The sequence below is a fragment of the Ctenopharyngodon idella genome, chromosome 22, assembly GCF_019924925.1.
Source record: "Ctenopharyngodon idella isolate HZGC_01 chromosome 22, HZGC01, whole genome shotgun sequence".
In the NCBI taxonomy this organism is placed as follows: domain Eukaryota; kingdom Metazoa; phylum Chordata; class Actinopteri; order Cypriniformes; family Xenocyprididae; genus Ctenopharyngodon; species Ctenopharyngodon idella.
Window position 1 is genome coordinate 13,545,056 of NC_067241.1, and position 17,445 is coordinate 13,562,500.

Here is a 17,445-nt window from a genome sequence, read left to right on the forward strand (position 1 = left end):
AATGTCTTTTCCCACAAATATTGTACATATGCAAATTCTATAATATCCAAGGTACACATTTCTAGTAATTGTGCAGTTAATTCTCATATTGTTTTTTCAGAATGTTTTGGAATATTTTTCCTCTCCTCAAATTTGTCACTACCGAAACACAATAATAAATAATTTAATAAGAAGGGTTACATTGACCTATTAAGATTTTGTTTACATCTACCTTGCAAATATATATATATATATATATATATATATATATAAAAAAGTTTTCACAGGTAAATCAATAACAATTACAATTTCAACAATATTTCAAGTGTAATTTATGAGATTTGTTGTATTTTGAATCCAGTTTTTCTTTGTAAAAGGCATATCATCAAGTTAATCATACTGATTTCAAGTTAAGGATTCATTTGAACCAAACACTATCATAACATCTTAGTTGATAATTTAATATACATTATTTTTGACAAAACATCCCATGTTTCAGCCGTGACTGCACATTTTTGGTAGTGACAGTAATGTGTTGGTAGCCACCATATCTCATTACAGAATTTTAACACACATACTAAAACACTACTAAAACATATTAAAATACTAATGATTTGCATAACTGTACAAAAATTTTGTTCATTTCCCCCAAATAAATTATTATGTGTTCCCTTTTGTCACTACCAAAACAATGATGACGTTTTGTCATGACTGTTTAGGTAATGACAATTTTTGATACTTTTGAGCCTAGCTCAAAGATGATAATCAGCACATGGTTAGCTAGCACAGTTCTGAACAGTTGTACACACATAAAATATACATTTTATTGAATAACACCCAAAAAAGTTTGCTTAATTGCAGAAAAAAGGTGTTTGGTAGTGACGTTCCGTAAAGTTACACACAGATTTTCAGACTTTTGAACACATTTAACTCAAAATGAAGGTACATATATCTACTATGAAAGAAAGGCTATGAGAGGGAGGGTCACAGGAATATTTATTTTTAAAAACAACAATGGAAAAAATTGCAAAAATTATTTCAATATCATTTACACAAGTTGAAATTTAGGGGTTAGGGTTCGGGACAGCCACCTCCCAATTGAAAGTAGCTACCCAATAAATGATGATTTTATATATTAAGCTTGCTGATATTTTAAAAATTATCGTGGGATTTAATAGATAATAGAAGGATATTAGTAAACATCTAAAATTTGAATATACTTAAATGCTTTTTAAATGTGTTTTTTTTTTTTTTTGGTAGTGGCCCATATATTCATATTCAAGAGTTAGAGATGTTTGTATCATCTACAACGACATTTTCAATAGAATAGTCAAAAGTTTGGTTAGGATGAGTAGTGTAAGTTAGGCTATCCAGAATTGATTGAAAAAATGAAAAATAAAGTTTCTGTAAGTCGTTTAGTTTGCAAACATATGTTTTTATTTAGATTTTCATCACAGTTGCAGTGTTATTTTCATTCTTTTGCAAATATAAGTTTTTTTAATTCTTTCCCTTGTTTTTCACAATAGTTTTCATTAGTGATAATGACCCTGCTTCTCCCAATGTTGGCTTCAGACTCTTGTTGTTCTGTTATGGAGTCATCATCGCAAACATTCGATCGGCACGTGCATCATACAGCTGCACAGTGACGGACCTGCCAAGTCCAAATCACATGTTTTCCCACTGTTCAAAATGTCCCCCACTGCGTTCATGGGGTCTCTTGACACACACACACATACAGACATTAAAGTGAAGTGAGTGGGAAGCTTAATTATACAGTCTCTTATCTGTTTTTTTTTTTTAACACGGCCTTTTAATGTGTGTAATTAGTGGCATCCCAAATCATTTCAAGCAATCAGCTGTCCCTCCAACAGCATATAGTCATTATGTGCCTAATAAGAAAAAAAAAGCATAGCTTTGAGAGAAGGGAAATTGATAAGAAGTTTGGGAAGTTTTGCTGTACTATAGGTTTATAAAGTGGCCCCGATATACTCATGTTCTGAATTTAGGGGTAAAACGAAGTTCTAAATACGTGACCAGTAATATACTGTTGGCGAACATCCGTCCCGCCCACACTGCTGAGAGCGGCGTTTAGATGAAAATGTAAATGTGGTGTGCGCTTTCCTTTCAATAAGAAAATAAACACACAACAAAACTGAGAAAACAGCAAGCATTTTTTAATAAAGAAAAGCATCTGATCATAGCAACAATATGTTTGCACGAGCTCTGCAATTCGGCACTCTAGTAAAGTCATGTCACGTTTATTTATATAGCACTTTATACAATAGATTGCTTAAAATCAAGCCGCTGTATTAAACATGAAAAAAGTCTCCGTATCATGTTTCTTCATTTTCTACTATAAAGCAGCTCTCCAGTGTGTTCCTGTTTTCAAGACTGAACACCGTTACTGACAATCCTCATTTTGGCTGCGTGAGATTCTCCAGCTTTGTTGTTGTTGAGCAACTGAAGTGCAGTTAAAGCTCCACCCTCTTCTGGAAAGGGGTCTGGGAGCAGGACCTCATTTGCATTTAAAGGGACACACACAAAAACGGCGTGTTTTTGCTCACACCCAAATGGGGCAAATTTGACAAGCTCTAATAAATGATCTGTGGGGTATTTTGGACTGAAACTTCCAGACACATTCTGGGGACACCAGATACTTATATTACATCTTGTGAAAAGGGGCATAATAGGTGCCTTTTAACCAGAGATACGGGGGGAGTACTCTGTGTTCGGGCCAAAATACAGAGCTTGGAGCCCTCTTCTCAGACAGCACGTCAAATACACATACTACTTTACTCTATCTGATTATTTGTAAGTGTGAACTCGTGAAGTTCGCTTTGGCAAGCTGTTTCAGCTTTCCAAAGAAAGCTCATTTTGACCTGATTTTGTTCTAAATGATGTCACATCAGTTCGTTCTTCGATTTTGCTTGAAGTATATCGTGGCCTTTGACCTCCATTAGTATAATAAAAACCCATAACGAGCCCAGTGATATTTCCATTATTAAATTAATTATCTTTATTGCATGGTGTTTTATTATTATGGCTATTTTCTATCTTCTCCATGTACCAGGAAAAAAAAAAATGTTAAAATTATAGCACACACATTGAAAATAGTCATAATGTCCTCTTTGAGCAAGTCTAATGGCATGTTGCCCAGTGCAGATGGATCATTGTGTGAACAGTCACCGGATGTCCATCACAACTTCAGCGCTCCTATGTAACATGTCCTCCAGTGCCGTGACCTTTTCTTCTCATTTTAATGAATCATTCAGTCAGGCCTGACTCTTAGTGGCCTTATTGTTTGTGATCCCGACTTTATTAGAACGAAGAGAGCATCTATCTGATGTAGCTAGCCAAGCCATCAAGGGCTGTCTGCTTTTCAAGACTAAAAAACCTTGTAAGCTTGCTGTGTGTTTCATGTCTAAGGCAGCATACTGAAATGCAAACCACAAAAGTGACTGATTTGAAATGCTTTAAGAAACAACTTATCATGTTGCTAAGATAGATGCAATACTTCAGCATAGATAAACACAGAATAAACAAGTAAATTAGTCAACTATACATTATGTACTATTTGTAAAAATAAAAAAGTTTTATTTATATTTGTAATTATTTTATTTATTAATTTCTCTGAGGTAGAAGCAGCTTCCATACTTTTTTTAGTCTGAAAGTATTTTATAACAAATAAATATGTTGTCTTATCCACAATTATGAGTGATTTCATAGAGCTATTTTAGCCAGTGTTATTTTACTATCATTAACATACTATTTTTATTAATATTTTGAATTATATTATTATATTTTCCAATTTCCAATTTTATTTTTTCTTTTGTTATTTGTATTAGTTTTTGCTTTTTAAAAAATGTCTTTAAAGTTGTTATAGGTTCCATTAGTCTTTGCTAATGGTGTCTTAAAGGTGCAGTAAGCAATTTTTGAAAAACACAACAAACTTGTAGCCAATCAGTGGTAGGGGGCGTGTCCACTCATGATGGGGGAAGAGAGAGAGTGAGCAAGAGGGAGATTTCAAGAAAAACTGTAGAAAGAGAGATGGCTGAGAGACATTATAATAGAGAAAAAAATCAGAGGAATATCACTGGAAAAAGAAGAGTTATGATCAGGCAAGAGCTTGAGGACCCTCGTTAATATTAGAAAAGCTTTCCAGCACTGAAGGGGCCTAAGCGGGAAGGCCTGAAAATGGATGCTGAGGTTGTGTTGTTTCTGCTCCATACGTGAGTAACATTAGTTTTGAGTGTGTGCAGCTGGCAACTAACTGACAACCAACTCTTGCTTGAATAGACTTGTGTACTGAATTTTCATGTTTTGTTCTTGTTGTTTTTTCATCTTTTTCACTTTCTTTTTCGCGAAGCTTCTGCTATGATAAAGAGACATCCACTCTTGTGTTCCGTGTTCGTGCATTTTGGGGGTGGAGCAATGAAGGAAGGGGTGTGTTTGTTTGGGTTGATTTCAAATATCAACATTGTTCAACAATGATTCTCAGAAATCACTTACTGCACCTTTAAAAGGCTGTCTTGGTAGAAAGCACACTAGGTTTTGGAACAGACCTACTAGATGCAGTATTTAGACACAGTCCGTTCAACACGTATGCATGTCTCAACTGTAAAGCCTTGTTATTATTCATGTCAAATAGTATGCGACAACCCCCCCCCCCCCCCCCCCCCCCCCCAAAAAAAAAAAAAAAAAAACATCAACTTTTAATTACGAGCTTCAAGCTGTTTCCATCTGTTTGAAGCATCTTTGGGAGTTTGGTCTCCGTTGTAGAGCTGTCCATCACCACAAATAACTGGCCAAAGTAGTCATTATTTCTACAGCAGGAATGACATGGATTCTCTTTATGGCGTGGTGCTCTCTTACAGAGACGTGTGTGCAGCAGGGTGTGATTGTGACAGGTCACGTTGCGTCGTCTATGTATGTGCTGTAATGATCATGTTAAATAGATGAACGTATGGATCACAGGACCCTAATTTAAAAGAGAAATCTGGACAGAGAAAATATCCTTAATCGAGCATACTGTCACATACTTCCAGAGAAAATAGTTGTTCACATTTAGCTGGCTCAGATGGAGAGCACGAGTGAATTAAAATTGGATCTGAGCTACTTGGTATTCTGGATGGAGTTTGTGTCCAGACTGACAGGGATGAGAGACTTTCTGCATAGCAAGTAATCAAAATAATTCCCCTCTCTCTCTCAATTTTGTTCTGTTTATCTTGGAGTAATCGGTGCAGACTGATTGTAAACAGCATGCAGTGGCTCTGATTTGCTTTTACATTCATACATTTACCAGACACTTTTATCCAAAGTGACTTACAGTAGAGGAATGATGATACTGTAGTATCATATATGTATATAAGAATATCTGAAAATTTATAGGTTAATTATTGTCTTTTTCTTGGACTTTATTATGTAAACCTTCCATTACTTTCAGAATTGTGTATTTAACTGTGAAACTATAAAAACATAGAGACTAGAAAAGAGAGAACTTCAGTAGATTCAGCGTAGACAAGACTTGGATAATAAAAACAGCCATATTTTAACAATAGTGCTGCAGATCTTCTGAACTTGAGCTAATTTATCTCTTGAGCTGATTTGATCTAATAGCTACTAATAGCTAATATAATACAATAAAATATTTAAACAAATTACAAACATTACATTAAGTAATAAATAAAAAATATAATACAATAAATTATTTAAATGAATTACAAACATTACATTAAATAATAAATAATTAAAATATAAAACAATAAAATGTTTAAATTAATTACAAAAATTACAAAAAATAATAAACAAAATACAATATAATATTTAAATTAATTACAAACATTACATTAAATAATAAATAATTAAAATATAATACAATAAAATATTTACAAACATTACATTAAATAATAAATAAAAATATAATACAATAAAATATTTAAAAACATTACATTAGATAATAAATAAAAAATATAATACAATAAAATATTTAAATAAATTACAAACATTACAATAAATAAACAAAATACAATACAATAAAATATTTAAATGAATTACAAACATTACATGAAATAATAAATAATTAAAATATAATACAATAAAATATTTAAATAAATTACAAACATTACATTAAATAATAAATAATTAAAATATAATACAATAAAATATTTAAATAAATTACAAACATTACATTAAATAATAAATAAAAAATATAGTACAATAAAATATTTATATAAATTACAAACATTACAATAAATAATAAACAAATACAATACAATACAGTAAAATATTTAAATAAATTACAAACATTACATTAGATAATAAATAAAAAATACAATACAATAAAATATTTAAATGAGTTACAAACATTACATTAAATAGTAAATAATTAAAATATAATACAATAAAATATTTAAAAAAATACAAACATTACAATAAATAATAAACCAAATACAATACATTACAATACAATATATTTAAATGAATTACAAACATTACATTAAATAATAAATAATTAAAATATAATACAATAAAATGTTTAAATAAATTACAGACTTTACATGAAATAATAAATAAAATAAAATACAATACAGTAAAATATTTAAATAAATTAAAACTTTACATTAAATAATAAATAATAATATTTTAACTTGCTTTTAAATGAACGTGTTGATAAAGCTTGCGTGTCATTCTCAAGAACTGCTGTTTTCCCAATGAAAGCATTTAATTCTTGCACCAAACTGGTTTATCTTTATTAATTTCATGGCTCAGTGACTGGCAAAACTACATTTAAAAATCTCTTAAAGTCTCTAAAAAATGTGTTTTCTGTGTGTGATCTTCTTATTTTGTCCAGGACTCTTTCTGAGTTGATTGCTGATGCTGAAACATACGTGTATCTGCGCATTGAGTATGATTGACGGGATGTTTCTACATATAATCACACAGAATACAGATTATAGTAGGCATGTACTAGACTGAACCTTACACATGCCACATGTTTTCTACACTCTCTGTCACATAGCAACAATGCTGTATCCATAGAAACAGCTTTAAACTTAAAACAAAATGTATTTTTATCTCTTTTTTTTCTCAGAAGCCGAACAAGAATTCTTTAATTGGAAATAGATAGACTTTGTGTCTCTGAATTGTCTTTTTTCCCCATGTAACACCTGAACTTGCCTTCTAACAGTAGCTGAAAATGTGTAAAGAGACTCACATTTGCATAACTCATTTTCACTTTTTACAGTGTAGAAATCTGAAATGCCACATTATGGCATGAAACAAAATCATTTTATTGATAATCTCAATATGTAAACATACAGTATATCTGAACATGATCATTACTTGTCTTCCTTAATTTGTTAGTTATTTATCTCGTCTCAATTACTTGCAAAGCTGCACAGAAAATTATACAGGTGCCTCTCCTGAAATTACAATCCTTTGTCATTGTAACTCTATTAATTGAAACTCCAGTGGTGAAATTGAATTTGCATTGCAAATCCTGTGTCTGTATTGTTCATTTCAGGGGGATTATGTTTGCCTTGGATTCCTTCGGAATCGATATAAACTCGGTGAGTCACAAGCCAATAACATTTATTCATTACAACTAGAGCATCAGTGGAATTACAGTTCTAATTAATGATATTGTCTTGTTAATTATATAGTCTAAAAAATCATAATGGTTGTTTTGATTAATGTATTATTGTCCCTGAATACTTGCCCTTTAACGAAAGTAATAAAATGACTCACACACTTGATTAGTAGTCCATGACGGCTAATAAATCAGTGTTTACTGTATGAAATAATATTGCAAACTGTACAATTGCACAGTAAGTGTGAGATTTTAGTTGAAACTGTTGAACATTGTCAATGTTTCCAGGCTGTAGGGATGTTCAAGGGCATTCAACTACATGTTGGTGATTTGAGGCGACTTGAGCAACAGGAGCTGTTGATGATCCAACAAAGGTGAGCAGAATTCAACTTTATGTAAATGAACAGTGACACAATATGGCAACAACCAATTGGAGTGCAGATCACCTGTACACATTAAGTATAGCTGAAATATTTATCTTGCCCCCTGATTTATCTGATAGCTCCATTGTTTTAAAAATGGAAAATGATTGGCTGCATCAAACGTGAGAAGTTTTATTTTAAGGTGGCGTCCTCAAAAAAACATGATGTGTGTAATGATACTGCTTCAAGACACGAATGGTTGAGGATCCAAACGCAGTATTTTAATCAGAGGGTAATACACAATCATAATAAAAAAACCAGGCAAAGGTCAAAACACAGAGTGGGCAGTCCAAACATAAAACAAGGATAAATTCCAGGGCAAAAACAGAAAAATACAGGGAAAATACAATGAAACCAGGAAAAAACAAAAAACGGGAGAAACAAGGTACGAAGGCTCAGAATTGCAGTAACTACAGACATACAAGACCTAGCGATGAGTGACTGAATGAACCAGGTTAATATAGGCAGAAACTAACAAGGTAATGAACTGGCTGATTACATTCAGCTGGGCAGTGGGTTATGGGAAATTGAGTCCGTTATAGTGAGGCAGTAGTCCGGGGTTGAGTGCCCTCTGGTGGCTGTTAAGGGCACTCCAGCTGGTGATCATGACAACGTGTTACTTGTAATGTTTTAAAAAACATGTTACTTGTAATGTGTTACCCCCAACACTGCTCCTGACACATGACATGACACTATTAGTCGGGCACATGAACTTTGATTTAACAGTGAAAAAAAAAATGCAAAAGCGTGTCCTGTGCGAAATTTTCTTGAGTTTTCTTGAGAGAATGAATGTCACAATATTCCTTATTAGTAGTGTGCTGAAACTTTTGGTTATGGTAAGGGGTGTGACATTTCCAAAACACGCTTGAAGCGGTTGACCAATCACAACACACTGGTTCAGCTGACCAATCAGAGCACGTTGCACTTTTCAGAAGGAGAGACTTCATAGAGACAGGAACTAATCAGAGCATTACTGACAGACTGGGAAGAGAGGTGCTGCAACAAAATATGTGAAAAATAATTGTTTTTTGAACATTCAGGGCCCTATCATACACCCGGCACAATGCGCCGCTGGACGCGACGCAAGTGTTTTTTGCGAGTTTCAGCCCGACGCAATTATCATTTTCACGTCCAGCTCCCACGTTGTTTAAATAGCAAATGCACTCACACCCATCTGTTCGCCCATGGGCGTGCTGGTCTGAAAACGAGATGTGTTCAGGCGCATTGTTGGCGTGTTGCTATTTTGAGGCAACTGAAAACGACTGTGTTATTGACCAGCTGAAACCTGCTCTAAAGTCAATGGCGCCATGTAAATAGCGAATCCGCCATGGCGCAAGTGCACCTGGCTTTTAAAGGGAATGGGAGATGACACTCTGATTGGTTTATTGCATGTTACGCCCAAAACACACCCATGACTCATTAAGAGACTAGGTACAACCCTTTTGGACCATGCACCTGTTGCGCCGACCATTAGATTGTTAAAATAGGGCCCTCAAGCATGAAAAGCTATTCTATTGACAGCAAAATCAAGACTTTGAAAAAGGGTATAATAGGTCCACTTTAACTGCTAGAAACTGCTTTTAAATGCTGGAAAGAATAATCAAGTCTGCATTGTGTATACACATTATACTAGATCACAATTGGTCTTTTTCCACTTTTATTTTTATTTTTGTTGCATTAAAACTTGAGCAGTGGCACATATCAAAACATGTTCGTTTGTGACATCAAATTTGATCATTTTTACAGTAAATTTCCTTACACTGCCAGAGCCCTTGTCACATACTCAATCAGAGCGTGTTCACTGCGGTGCAATCAGCCGCACTGATGAGAGGCTCACACCAGGTACCAGAATCACAGACGCTCTCTTGCATTGTCTCCTTCACCTTTGAAGCCTGAGGCTGCACGTCACAGCAGCCTCTTCAGGGTTTTCTTTCACCTCTGCGTCTTTCAAAGGCTGCTCTGTCGGTCAGAGTCCATCATCCTGCTTCACTGGAGAACAAAGTCTTTAATTCCCTCTGCGCCGTGTGAAAACAGCCCATTTCCGAAGGAGCGACGCTCCCGCTGGTGGAAGGAAAGGGTCACGACCTTGGATCAACATCACCTGGATGAAAACGTTTAAAAGCCCCTCTGGGGCTGTGAGCGATCTGGGAATGTTTTTCTACACCTGAGCCTATGCCATTACAGAGGCCAAAACACGTACAGTGTGTTCATCAAAATGTGATCCTGTGTGTTGTTGTTTAAACTCTGAGCCTCCAGTAAACAGACCTCACAATTGATTTATTGTCCTTCAGCACTTTTTTAATAAACTGCTTTTATTGATTCCAAGACGAGAGGGTTTTTTTTCTGTGATATCTAATAGATAGGTGAAAAATTGTGGCTTATGGGTAAGAACTGATAGAGAATACAAACTGAAAAAGTGTCTTCACAGATTCAGTTTGCACGCTGAGCATGATAAGGATGCTTGCATGTCATTTTCTTTGTCAGATGCAATTCTGCACCACACTTGTTACTCTGTATTATTTAGTTTGTTAAGGATAACATTGAAATCGGTAAAAGAAATAACCAAGACATTACAAAATTAAAAAAATATATTAAATTTATGTAATCTCCAAAACTGCAGCTCTTGTGGGGTGTTCCCAGTCTGCAGTGGTCAGTATCTATCAAAAGTGGTCCAAGGAAGGAACAGTGGTGAACATTTCTCTTTAAAACTTTTCATTTTAGACTTCTAATTCGTGACCAGTGTTTTGTTTTGCTCTATCCTCTGCACTTACACGTTTTGTCATTACGACATGGTGGACGGTGTGTGGCTCACTTTTCGAGGAGCTAAGCTAATAGGGCCGTCTCTCATGGGAAAATAACAAACAGGGTGGATGGACTTTTACCATAATAGTGTGGTTATGTAGTGTACACACCCTGCGGACACATAATTATGTTAAAAAACAATGTAAAAGTGAATCTTGCATAATAGGTCCCATTTAATCTACTTACACTTGTACGCAATGTTCGAATTTCAATAATGGATCTTTTAAATTACATTTGTCTCTAAGAACAAGATAACGCTCCATCAGTGCTGTTATTCGATAACTTATAGTGGGCTTGTGTAAATGCTGCTTTGTGGGGGCAGGGTGCTATCAGCATAACAGTTTGCTAATATTAGTATACTAGCTGTGAGGAACAGAGTAGCAGGGTCAATCTGCAGTTATATCTCCAGAGATGAAGAGGAAGACAGCGTCCACCATCCACAGTAATAACACAATTAACAAGTCAGGGTGGAAAACAAGTTTAGCTCTTCTGTCTCTTCTGTGCAGTTCTGTTTGTTCATCTGCAAGCCAGCTAGGATTAATAAAGCATTAAAAAAGGATTTTTCTTTAATTTTTGAGTTAAATGTTCTACGTAGACATACTCTAATGTTCACAATGCAAATCAGCGTGGTTGGATTATACTGTTGTTGTTGACTAAAAAAAAACTTTCAGTAGACAAAACCTGCTAAGTCTATCCCTCACAGCCAGTTTCATCCATGTTAAATTCAATATGGCGTCTAACCTGACTAAGGTCTGGGTTTACTGATTTAGTTTTTTTTATTTTGGTTTTATTATTTTGTATTGTTGGACCTTTGATTCATGCATTATGTTTGCTGAAAATTGAACATTGGCATTGATAATGTGCCTCTTCCTAGGTGCCACCATGTTTGTGTGACTTCATACACCCACATATCAGCAAATTTGGAGCTCTTGTTTTAGATTTTTGCACAAGTTTCCAAGTTGGAAGTCAAGTAGCGCTCTTTCACTGTTTAAGTATTTAATTCCAACTTTCCAAGTTGAATAATTTTAAGAATTTGAGACAACAGTTGGCAACAACAGCTAAATTAAAAAAAATATATATTTTTAGTTCTGTCAAATCGTTTAATCGTGATTAATCACATCTAACATAAAAGTTTGTGTTTACAAAATATATATGTATGTACAGCCCGAATTCTGGAAATGTTGGGACGTTTTTTAAATTTGAATAAAATGAAAACTAAAAGACTTTCAAATCACATGAGCCAATATTTTATTCACAATAGAACATAGAGAACATAACAAATGTTTAAACTGAGAAATGTTTACAATTTTATGCACAAAATGAGCTCATTTCTAATTTGATGCCTGCTACAGGTCTTAAAATAGTTGGGACGGGGGCATGTTTACCATGGTGTAGCATCTCCTCTTCTTTTCAAAACAGTTTGAAGACGTCTGGGCATCGAGGTTATGAGTTTCTGGAGTTTTGGTGTTGGAATTTGGTCCCATTCCTGCCTGATATAGGTTTCCAGCTGTTGAAGAGTTTGTGGTCGTCTCTGACGTATTTTTCGTTTAATGATGCGCCAAATGTTTTCTATAGGTGAAAGATCTAAACTGCAGGCAGGCCAATTCAGCACCCGGACTCTTCTACGACGAAGCCATGCTGTTGTAATAGCTGCAGTATGTGGTTTTGCATTGTCCTGCTGAAATACACAAGGCCTTCCCTGAAATAGACGTCGTCTGGAGGGGAGCATATGTTGCTCTAATACCTTTATATACCTTTCAGCATTCATAGTGCCTTCCAAACCACGCAAGCTGCCCATACCGTATGCACTAATGCACCCCCATACCATCAGAGATGCTGGCTTTTGAACTGAACGCTGATAACACACTTGAAGGTCTCCTTCCTCTTTAGCCCAGGGGACACGGCATCCGTGATTTCCAACAAGAATGTCAAATTTGGTCTGAACATAGAACACTTTTCCACTTTGAAACAGTCCATTTTAAATGAGCCTTGGCCCACAGGACACGACGGCGCTTCTGGACCATGTTCACACATGGCTTCCTTTTTGCATGATAGAGCTTTAGTTGGCATCTGCAGATGGCACGGCGGATTGTGTTTACCGACAGTGGTTTCTGGAAGTATTCCTGGGCCCATTTTGTAATGTCATTGACACAATCATGCTGATGAGTGATGCAGTGTTGTCTGAGGGCCCTAAAGACCACGGGCATCCAATAAAGGTCTTCAGCCTTGTCCCTTACGCACAGAGATTTCTCCAGATTCTCTGAATCTTTTGATGATGTTGTGCACTGTAGATGATGAGATTTGCAAAGCCTTTGCAATTTGACGTTGAGGAACATTGTTTTCCACAATCTTTTTCCACATTCTTTCACAGATTGGAGAGCCTCTGCCCATCTTTACTTTTGAGAGACTCTGCCTCTCTAAGACATCCCTTTTATAGCTAATCATGTTACAGACCTGATATCAATTAACTTAATTAGTTGCTATATGTTCTCCCAGCTGAATCTTTTCAAAATTTCAAAAAAGCCATTTGTTGCCCCCATGCCAACTTTTTTTTAAGACCTGTAGCAGGCATCAAATTTGAAATGAGCTCATTTAGAGGAGAAAAAATTGTAAAATTTCTCCCTTTAAACATTTGTTATGTTCTCTATGTTCTATTGTGAATAAAATATTGGCTCATGTGATTTGAAAGTCTTTTAGTTTTCATTTTATTAAAATTTAAAAACGTCCCAACATTTCTGGAATTTGGGTTGTATATATATTATTATATTTGTGTGTGTCTCTGTGTGTGTAAGACATATATACAGACATATACACACACACATATATATTATGTAAACACAAACTTTTATGTCAGATGAGATTAATCACGATTAATCGATTTGACAGCCCTAGTGCAAGAACCCTTGACTAACATTATATGAGGGAAAAATAAAACATGGCCTCTTTAAGTGAAGTACTAGCTTCAAAATGAGATATTTTAATTAAAATCAGTTCAATAGCAGTAAACTAAAACACAATACTTCCAGGCTTTTCATATTCTGCGTTTCATTTTAGTGAGTCATCAAGTCGTTTATAAATCCAGCTGTCTTTCGCTACTGTGTGAGGTGGGTTATCAAACCCGTCATTCACATCGGCAGATCCATCAGACCAGAAATCCTGTAGGAGCCTTTTGTTTGTCTTCTGAGAACCTCCAAAAAACATCCTGTCAGACATACTGTCTCCTGACTCCTTTCTGCAATTATGCAGATCAATCTTGTTGAAAAGAAAAACTGCCAGCCAAGAGCAGGTTATAATTATGACCCTCCAATCTGTGATCTCTCAATCCTCCAAGCGCTAATTGATTTTGACACACCATTTTGTTCTGTTAAAATCCGCTCTGAATATAACACATTCTCTGCTTCAGAATTCAAACAGCAGTCGCTGTGACTTTGTCGACAGAAACTTTTAAATATCTTGCTGGACGTGCTTGGGAATGCTGTGCTTCTGACACCAGATGAAATGAGACAGAAATAGTGAAACACATGTAAAAGAAGGTTATCTTCTGGCGAGCCACATGAGGTTCTGAGAAAACTTAATGCATTCGGTGTCCCATTAGAGCCGTAAAAATTACATTTCAGACGGAACCATGACCTTTACAGATACACAGGAGACAAGCTTTTGTCTTCATTTAGATGTTTTCTCTGCAGGAATGGACAAATATCATTCAAGTGTTCCTGCAGTAGATCAAATGGTAGAAGATGGCACCAACAACGCCAACTGATAAAATGCACATCTCTTTGGATAAAAGTTATGCATTTGACAGACACTTTTATCTAATGTGCTGTATATTGCATTCACGTTTTTGCATTTTATCATTTGCATTCCCTGCAAGTCTTTGAGCTACAGGAACGCTATAGTATTAAAAGTTTTTTCACACATTTTCATGAAAACTAAACACATTTTAGAATCCTGAAATTCTCAGTACCGCACTGAGTAATGATCTTATTCTCATTGCTGTACATTACTGTGTTATTTCTATACAAGTGTTTTTTTGTCTGGATCAATACTATGTGAAACCAACTGAAAGACCTCTTCCTCATTTTGTATCAATTGATTTATCAATCCAAGATCCATTTATTGCGTTTTCAAGATGCCGTTAACTTGCATTCTGTTGAATATGCTCAGAGCCAATATTATTAAAGACTGGCTGAAAATGCATTACAGGTTACGAAATGACCATATTGCTGGTTTGATTGTTTTAGCAAACATACAACATTGTTATATGTCATGTACATCGACAAGTAGCAACATCATGCAGTTCACAAGGGCCTGTTTTTTTCAAAAGAGCTGATGTATTAGACATACACGTGGTGTTTTAAGAGGCCAGTCCACAAATGGCTGCCGGCTGCAGCATGCAATCATCCTGACGTGCAAATTGAGTTTGCTTCCATTCTGTTTCTGGCATGGAATACCAACGAGGCCAGTTTCATGCAGGTCTGTCTGTTTGTGAGGGGGTCGAAGTGCAAAGACGCTTCGCTCTCGATGTGTTTGTAATACGAGGTGAGGCACAGGGTTTATGGGTAGTGCTCTGGATGGATTGGCTCTTCAGCTGCCGGGGAAGTGGAAGGCCTCGTCCTCATATCTGCGCTGACATTCCCCAGCGTGCTGAAATAAAGGGCAGCGGAGGGAACTTGACTCTAGTAATGACGCCATTAGTCCTTCCGTCACAGGCCTAGCCCTCATTAGGGTCTCGCAGGATGTGATCTGAGTCTATCATGAGTCTCTGAATTGAGAAAGGCCATTTACGAGGCCCAAATGACAGATATTATTATCATCTCATCTCATCACTGTGCTGAAGCTCAAATAACTGTAAACATGCGGAGATAGCCAACGTTACACGCTTCTTATTGCTTGCATGCCGTCTGGATCCTAAAATTCACGTAACACATTTAATTACTTAGGGGCCATTTACATGACACCATTTCAAGTGAAAACGCAAAACTTTTTATGCGTTTTGGTCGTTTATTTACACGAAATGAACGAAACGATGTTTTGGTGGCCTGAAAATGCAAACTTTTGAAAACGGGTTTCAAAGTGCAAGTTTTTGAAAACGATACCATTATCGTCTCTTTGTAAACTACAAAAACTTGAATTTGTGAAAACGATGACGTAATGCACATGCGTAATTACTTGTTCAGCCTACAGGTTTCTTTACTTAGTAGTTTCTTTACTAAGTGACATCGCCAACTACTGGCCTGGCAGCAGAATACAGCATTTGACTTCGTCAGCAAAATTAGATTAGATCGATTATACTAGCTATTCACTCGAAACATAGCATGATGAGGACATCTGCTGGTTAAAGCCATGTAAATGCAACAAGAACAGCAAAAACATGTTGTACACGCTTTGAAACCGCAGCGCGTGAGCTTAGAATAAACAGACCATTATCGTTCGTTGGTGTGGAGGCAAATATAGTTATCGTTATAGTCATCTTTATCGTTCTTGGTGTGAACGGACCTTTAAAAGCTTGAAATTTATGTATATATTTCCCTTGCTGCTGCTTTTCTTTTTGCAATTGTCCTTTGTCAGCTGCAAATTGCTGCATTTGCATGTATTAATTTGCATGTATTAATTGTATTTTGCCTATTTTGATACACAAAAGTATGTATGTACTGTAGTTGCTGTAAGATTAATCAACATTTTAATTTAAAATTTATATTAATGTACAAGGTCCTAGTCCCCAAGATTTTTTACAATTTTAATCATTTTTTTGCTTTCACTACTTCATGTTAAATGCTAATGAATTGTGGCAATTGAATATTTGAAAGTTTTTTAAAAGGTCAAAAATTGCCCATGTACGGCCTTCACTACTGAAGTACACACTTAGCTAAGGCATGTGAATTGGGATGCAACCAGAAACTCACAAGGATTCTTTTATCTCCAAACCGCTGTACTTCTAAAGTACAGCTTGACACAGCCAGGCTAGAAACTCTACTGCTAACATTAATATTTATACTAAGTCACCTCTCCCTCGAGTTTATTCAGAGGACATGTTTAAACATTGCTTTCGCTTTAAGCCATCACCAAGTAAATATTGAAATGGATGCATTCTTTAAAGAGAGCCATGACCTTGTGTTTAGTGCACACGTTCTAGGAATGGCAAATGTAAGAAATGCTTTTGCACTGAAGCATTTTTTTAGGCTCTTAAGGCCTGTTCACACCAAGAATGATAACTATAAAGATAACAATCGTTCAAAATATAAAAGAATAGCACTGTCCACAACACAGCTATAACAACAATGACATAGAGAGACGATATCGCTAAGATCACTTTCAGAATTATTTTTTTTCCAGCTGTTGAAAGATAAAACACTGACAGCCAATCAGAATCCATTCTAATTTAAGGGCTCACGCATTTAAAATGGCAGACAACATTGCAGAGAAGTTAATCACTGAGGTCCAGAAAAAGCCACCACAGTTTTGGCCATTCATTTACATACCAACAGCATTTTGGAGGCCTGAAAACGCAATTGGAGTCTCAATTCAGAGACTGCATCCTTCGAAGGCCGATTGTGTCACAGTGGCGCGATGAAGGCCCCTTCAAATGTGGCCTTGGAATGCGTCCTTCGTTTCCCGGGTAATGAAGGAAACAATAAACGGATCATTTGAGGCCTA

General features: G+C 35.7%; 1 protein-coding gene across 1 annotated transcript in view; it reads left to right on the forward strand.

The window, feature by feature from the left end:
* Positions 1-7,855: 7,855 nt before the first annotated feature.
* kcng1 (potassium voltage-gated channel, subfamily G, member 1) overlaps positions 7,856-17,445 on the forward strand; it is a 56,137-nt gene continuing 46,547 nt past the window's right edge. The window contains exon 1 of the mRNA XM_051879641.1: positions 7,856-7,941. The gene's annotated coding sequence lies outside the window, so the exon portion shown is untranslated. The remainder of the gene's footprint in view (positions 7,942-17,445) is intronic.